Source organism: Galeopterus variegatus, unplaced genomic scaffold (genome assembly GCF_000696425.1).
Source record: "Galeopterus variegatus unplaced genomic scaffold, G_variegatus-3.0.2 Scaffold910, whole genome shotgun sequence".
Taxonomy (NCBI): Eukaryota; Metazoa; Chordata; class Mammalia; order Dermoptera; family Cynocephalidae; genus Galeopterus; species Galeopterus variegatus.
The window spans coordinates 400,322-407,826 of NW_007727021.1; positions in this window are offsets into that span (position 1 = coordinate 400,322).

Here is a 7,505-nt window from a genome sequence, read left to right on the forward strand (position 1 = left end):
GTACGGGGGCAACACTGAGGGTTGCGATCCGTTGCCGGACACGGAAAAAGACAAAAGACAAAAAAAAAAAACATGGAAAGGAAAGCAGGAAGGACTCGGACCACACGTAGCGATGCCTCACACCCTGATCATCGGGAATTTTACACCTGTTCATACAACTTTGGTCTTAGTGGGAAGAAAACAGAAAATTAAGAAGTGTTTTGAGAAGCTTAAATGTTGTATGTTGTTTTTCTTATATTCTTTATTCAGTAAACATTCCCTGACAGCCTAATATGTGCCAAATTCTGCTCTGTACAGGGGCAGATATATAGACCAAGAGGACACGCTTATTATCTAGGAGTGTGGGGACTGGACTCCAGCACAGATCCCGATAGACGGACACAGTGCCAAGTTAGCAGTCACTTCAGACAGTGGGGCAGCTGTAGAGGACACTCAGTGGGGCTTCTGGCAGGAAGGAATGTTGTAAATCTGTGTGGCTTCAGAGCCCTGACTGGGAAGAAGTTGAGTCCATGCAGGAGACAACCATGGAAAAACTTACTGTCCTAGACAAGATCATTAGAAGTGATCTACCCAAGAAGTAGGGGTGGGAGGAGGGAGAAGAGGGTAGAGAAGAGTTACCCAATTTTGTGTGGAAGCTTCCTCTTAGTGGCCATGGCCTCCCAGCACAGATTCTGTGCCTTTTCTTTTCCTTCCACACCAAGTGTAGACCCTCTGAGTGGTGACAGTAAAGCCAGGGGTGGGATTGGGGAGGCTGATGATAGTTTTATTAGATGTAGAAAGGGACATGGATTTTTTATTTTTTTTTCCTTTTTGTCTTTTTTGGTGACCGGCAACGGATCGCAACCCTCAGTGTCACGCCCGTACTGGACCGGGACCGGCCACGGGATCGCAACCCTCGGTGTTGCTCCCGCCCCTCGCTCAGCCAGTGAGCGGCCGGTCTGCATGTGGGATCCGAACCCTCGGTGGGAGCGCCACCGCACTTCCCAAGCGGCGCACTATAGCAGTGCGCCACCGGGCCGGCCCCGGGACATGGATTTTGATTGAGTAAAATGTCAAGAATGCTGAGAACCAGCAGAAAAATGGCAGATGAGCTGCCTTGGGGGGAGCACTTAGGAAAGTAGAATCCCTGCTTTGCTAACAATAATAATGCTATCGAGAAATGTCAATTCTGCACAGAATAGGGGGTCTAGGGTTCTGTGTTCCGGACATTCAAGTCACAAATTTCTTTGAAGGTTGGTACATTAGTCTTTATTCTTCAACAGGTCAAGAATAGCCAATGACACGTTCAGTGGATGGTCAAATGGATGCAGATGGAGATGGCATGGCCACCTCAAATGCTAGCTTCATTTGGGACACAGTGAAGATTTCCACATGTTATGGTCTTCTTTGGGGATATTTTGTGAGAGTGTTTTTGTGCTGTTCACAGCCATGACCAGAAAGTGCTAGAGATCCAGGGTCTGCCAAGGACAGGCTCAGTGCGTGCACGTGCACCCCCCCACCCCCACACACACAGAGACCTATATAGCTACAAGAGCTAGTGTTCTACCATTAAGACCACTCCCTTAATGTGCTGTTGCAGATAAAAAGGCCAAAAAAAAAAAAAACCCAGACCTTACCAGAAGGGCACTGCAACTGAAGCAAACCATTATTGCGTTTTTACACAAAGGGACGAGTGGGTAGACATATGTGGATGATGTCTTGTCGGGTCAGGGCCATTGTCAGAATCCTGCCAGTGTAGCCAATTGCATTGCTAAGTGACCACACCAATTGTATGGCTAGGTAATTCATAACTAAAGCCAAAATGTTTCATTACTTTAGTTACACTAATATTTCCATTGGTATTGTCAGGGCTAGGGGCCAGGGCCCACAGACCCTTCAAACCCATTGTAAAGACTGGGTCACAGACCCCTCACGTGCACATCCACACTAGATAACTGGGAAAAGATCCCGGAGCTTTTGGCAGACGACACGAACTCAGGCCTCAGCTTCTTCAGCAGCAGCGGTGGTGGCAGCTTACAGCAGATCTAGCAGCAGCAGCCTCTCCGTGGCCCCCCCTGGGGGCATCCTGGGGGGCAAAAGGGGGTGCCATGGATCAGAGCCACTCATCCTTTATTCTTAAGTCCATAACCCAGGAAATCTGCATGCACATGTGCAATTACATTAGACAATAACCAAGCAACACCTGGGCGCACGTGCGTATTTACATCAAATGCTCAGCAAGATTCTGAACATCTGAGGGGCCCTGACCATTTTCCTATATTTTCCCTACATGTCTCCAGCATAGTCACAGCATCTTGGAGAAGGCTCACAGGACTAGGAAGGGTCCTGATGAGACAATAAACGTGACTACGGAGAAAGGAGGGTTCTGAGGTTATATCGTCCAACCTGGTTGTCAAGTAAGAGCAGCTCCTGGAGAGCGCGTCCTTTTTCTCATCACTGTCACCAACTCGGTGGTGCTTATGTTTTCCCACTTTGTTCTCCCCCATGGCATAAATATTTCTTTCCTTTCTTCCATACCCAAGGGATCAGAAACAACTAGAAGAGTCTCTCCCAACTTAGCCACCCTTAGAATAAATTCCTTGAAAAAGAGGTACTATAGGGAAAATGAAACAAATGGTCAGGCTCCCTCAGATGTTTGGAATCTTGCTGAGCATGACCTAGCCTGTTTAATGTAAATATGTTAACTGTGCACTTGCGTCCAGGTGTTCCTTGGATGTGTCCCCTCCCCCCTGGGGGCACTGCTGCTGCTGGGACTGCTGGAGGCTGCTGCCGAGGAGGCTGGGGGCTGAGCTCATGTCCGAATAAGGCATGTCAGTCTTGCCAATGGCTCCCAAGATCTTTCCAATTACCTAGCTCATGACCTGCATATAAGGGATCTGTGACCCAGTCTGTACAATGGATTGAAGGGTTCGAGCCCTATCCTAACAGGTACAAATTTAACAGATCAGGTCCAACTCTTGATATGTACAAGGAAGATGGAAGGATTCGTATTATCTTTTAATTCCATTTTTCCACGAACTTTTTGAAGTACCCTCATTGGTAAATTGTATTCTCAGAACTGCTGGTAGTGGTTTCTTCTACAGTTTTTGTTGTTGTTACTTTTAGCTATCTTATCACCTCTCAGTACACCTCTTAATTTATAAACAAAACTACTCTGGGTAATATTGCATCTGCCACCCCAGGAGCACTCATTTATACCTGTCTAGTAACACAATTTTTTTTTAAGGCGATTTCATCCTAGTACAATGTTTTTATCCCTACCTCACAATGGGGTTTTAAATCTTATTGCCCGACTAGAACTTTCCCCCTCCCAGCTGATTCTATCCCTGATGGTTAGACAAGGATATACGTTCCTTATGCTGCCCTTGCCTGAACTGGATAAGCCCTGCTTCCACACTCTGAAACACAGGTAGGCCCAAGTTAGCTCAAATTTAGTGGTAGGACCAGACCTGAGTGCCTATGGCCCATACTCTTGAGACACACTCTGTGGTGGGACCCTCCCCCACGAGTTACCGCCCTCTGCAGAGTGACATTCACAGAAGCCCCAGCCCCTCTCCAGGACTTCATTCCTGCCTGAATGATTTCTGAGCCTGACAGTCATTATTTTTATGCAGTGGCTTGGGAAGAAAAACTCCAATACAGACAAGTTGAATTGGCACCAAACCCTGATGATTCTTACTGTCAAGTCCCATCCATGAATTTCTTAGCACTGATGCAGTCATTCATTGAGTCAAAAGGATATAATTGCCTATTACAGCTCAGGCGATATGGGATTCATGCAATGGCGAGCAGGAGACAGTCCCTTGTGACATGGAGCTTATACTTCCACTAGCTTCTTACAACTTCCTCTCTGATCTTGCTCTCCCCAGAGTGCATATTTCGCCCTTTGTTCTCCAAGCCTACCCTTTCATTTAGGAAGGCATTTCATAGGAGGACTGAAATCTTCAGCTCGACCCTCTGCTGTTCTTTTCTGAGCTTTGCCCTTGTGGCAGCTCAAGATTGGGCACTATTCACTGTGTTCCCACCAGCTAGCATAGCCAGGAAGTTCACCCCTTCAGCTCGACCCTCTGCTGTTCTTTTCTGAGCTTTGCCCTTGTGGCAGCTCAAGATTGGGCGCTATTCACTGTGTTCCCACCAGCTAGCATAGCCAGGAAGTTCACCCTGTACCTTTCTTGATGGAACAAATGAATTCCTACTTCGTAGGCTCTATGAATGGGCCGAGGCCATTGCTCTGAGGCATAGCTGGGGCCATCTCCCCAGGACCAGGGCACAGAAAGAGTGAAGGAGACCAGAGTCCAGCCCTAGGGCTTAGCAAACCCCAGCTAGATTCACTCCATTTGGGGCAAATCTGATCAGAAGACCAGCAAAGCGGCTGTCCTAGCAGGATATGAAAACAAGGAGAGTCCTGGTCAACAAAATTTTGCTTGAAAAGTAAAATGTATGCTGAAATACACACACCTGAGAGCAATCGTCTCAATGTGGCAGGGATGTAAAACAAATTGGGCATAATTGGGAGGGAGGGTAATGAGGTACCAAGAACAAGAAAACATAAAGAATCACTGAGCTCGGCAAGGTCTCAACTCTGTCCTAATTAGGCACAGTTGTTATAAGAAGTACATAATTAATACGCGTATGACCAGATGTGCAATGCAGCGGAGTCTCTTCCTGAAATGGAAGTGGTAATGAACTGTACACAGCTGGAAGCAGTCATCCTAATTTGGCTGAGGCGGAAGGCCTGCCTGGAATTTTGAAGAGGTGTAGTAAGATGCACACCACAGGTTTACACCTGAAAACAACTAATCCTATTCCGACTGGGCTGGGGTGTAATGAGATAGAGCTAATTATCAAGAGTGTAATGAGATGCAAAAGCCACTGGAACTGAGCTGGAAATTTCTTTAAAAGTGAACTAAGATGCAAACACCAAGAAAGAATTTCTGCTAATGGAGCTAGTGTGGGAGTGTTAAAAGGTACATGATCTGAGGGTTGACTTTCACATACCCGGGCCAAAGACATGTCTGTGATTAAAAATATCTCCAGGACAGTCCCGCACCTGGAGCTGGAGTCCCTGGGATTCCCAAGAATGCAGTGACCTGGAAAAGCCACATGTATTTTTTAAATGTGTATACACCATATGTGTGTACACACAACTGAAAAAATAAATAAGGTTAGGTGCTTTCAGGTGAGTGTAGTTCGCATTATACTTGATCCCATTTAGACATGTGGCTTCAGGTTCCTGCTGACTCTGCAATGGATACTTAAGAGGAACCTGGCTCCAAACAAACACCAGCAACCATCACACCTCAGACGTGTTTGATTACCTAACAGGCTGAATTTTCTCTCAAAAGGATGTATTTACTACGAGAGATCAGGAAACCATTAGTACCTGTTCTTTGTTATTGTTTTTCTTGTATGATTGCCATTATGTCATTCTAGACACGACTTAATGGACACAATGTGTGTCAGATGCTGTGCTAAATGCTTTACCACATTATTTCATTTAATCCTCACAATAATCCTATGAGGTAGATACTATCATCACCTCCACTTTGCAGAGCAAACTATGGCTCAGACTGAGGATTTGCTGCAGACCCGGTAAGTGACCCAGCACCGGAGTTCACACTGGTGCCCCCTCTCTTCTCTGTTCTGATCCAAACCCTCACTGTGTACTGTGGCAAAGGGATGGGCCCTCACATGCTATATCTGAGCTCCAAGAAACACTCTGGCAGTTTGACTCGTCCATCAGCTCTGCCTATCCTGTGGCCCCCAGCAGAAGCCAGTCCTGGACTGAATTTGGGGCTGCCATTCTCCATAACCCTCTGCTTCTCCTGCACCCCCGGCTGCCTGAGCCCACCCCTGTGGCCAGTACAGCTACATACATCTTGCAATCACAAGCCTGTGGCCCAGAGGCTGAGCCCAGCTAGATGGAGGCTGAAGATGACTCACACCTGGGCCAAAGGCTGGCGAGGCCAGGAGGGTCGGGGGGCTGAGGTTCTAGAATCTGTTGTGTCTTGGCTCAAAATGTCACCTTAGCCTTTGTAGGGGAAGAACCTTATCTTCTCCATCTACCCATCTTAGGTTCTTATGAACCTAAATAAGAGTTAACAGGAGGAAAGCATACAAATGTATTTAATATAAGTTTTATATGACACAGGAGCCTTCAGCAGGAAATGAAGACCTGCAAAAACAGTTACATCTGAGTGTTATTTATAGTAGGTTTCCTGAAAAGTGGAGAGTAGTGAAGAAATGATAGGACAAAAGGTGTGAATGAGCCGGGGCAAGCTTAGCAAGGCCTGTTTATTTAGATCCTCTCTGTGCCCCTAAGTCTCAGATAAGACGATGTTCCCTTCCTCAAGGCAGAGGGAGGGCACCTCCCACATGAGGGTCTTATGACCTGCTTCAGGGAAGAAGGGCTGGGGAAGGTCAGAGGGACCTTCCTAAACATGCTGTTTCTCAAATTCCTTAAGCTTGAAATACTCAATATGCCAAGGCGCCATATTTTGGGGTAGTATTGAAATAGAACTCCCTACACTCTCATAACATACGCTATCTGCTTCTGTAGAATTGCTTGCTTAACCTAAGTAACTCCATTTTAGCCCCTGCCTGACCTGTGGACTATGCCCACTTCTGCATGAGAAACCGCTGACCTTCTCATAGAAACAAAAACCCGTTACATGGGAACAGGAGCCATACACAGTGATCTATTATATGGGAACAGGAACCACACACAATGAAAACCTGTATGCTTGATTGCTCGAATGGCTCATTCTCGGCCTTTGTGACCTAGCTCCCTAGCTTGCTTTGTGCACCTGGACAAACCCTTGTGCCAACGGGATGTAGTTTTTTTGCCTTTAAAAACCCTATAAGCCGGCCCGGTGGCGCACTGCTGTAGTGCGCCGCTTGGGAGTGTGGTGGCGCTCCCGCCGAGGGTTCGGATCCCACATACAGACCGGTTCCCGCTCACTGGCTGAGCGAGGCGCGGGAGCAACACTGAGGGTTGCGATCCGTTGCCAGACACGGAAAAAGACAAAAAGGAAAAAATAAATAAATAAATAAATAAAAATAAAAACCCTATAAGACCAAAGCCCGAGGCTGCTCTTCCTTGGTTGCTCCTTGGGAGACGGTCTCTGGCCAGCTGGAGTGAATAAACTGCCCTTTTCTGCACGAGTGGTGTGTAAGTGCATTTCTTGTGGGAGGGTGCCTCACAACAATATGTCCTGAACCCCATCACCTTTTACAAGTGGTTTGATGTTGTACAAGTTATCAAACTCCCTAAGTTTCAGTTTCCTCATCTGTGAAATGGGATAATGATACCATAGCTCCTATTCAGTAGTATTTCTGTGTACAGTAAAAGAGAGGTTCAGTACCTGGCATGTAGTAAATATTATATATACATAATTCATAATATTATCTTGTCCATCTCTTTGAGCAGTTTTGACCCAATGTTGGGAAAGTGAAGGAAAATGGTCAGGGCCCTTCAGATGTTCAGAATCTTGCTGAGCATTTGA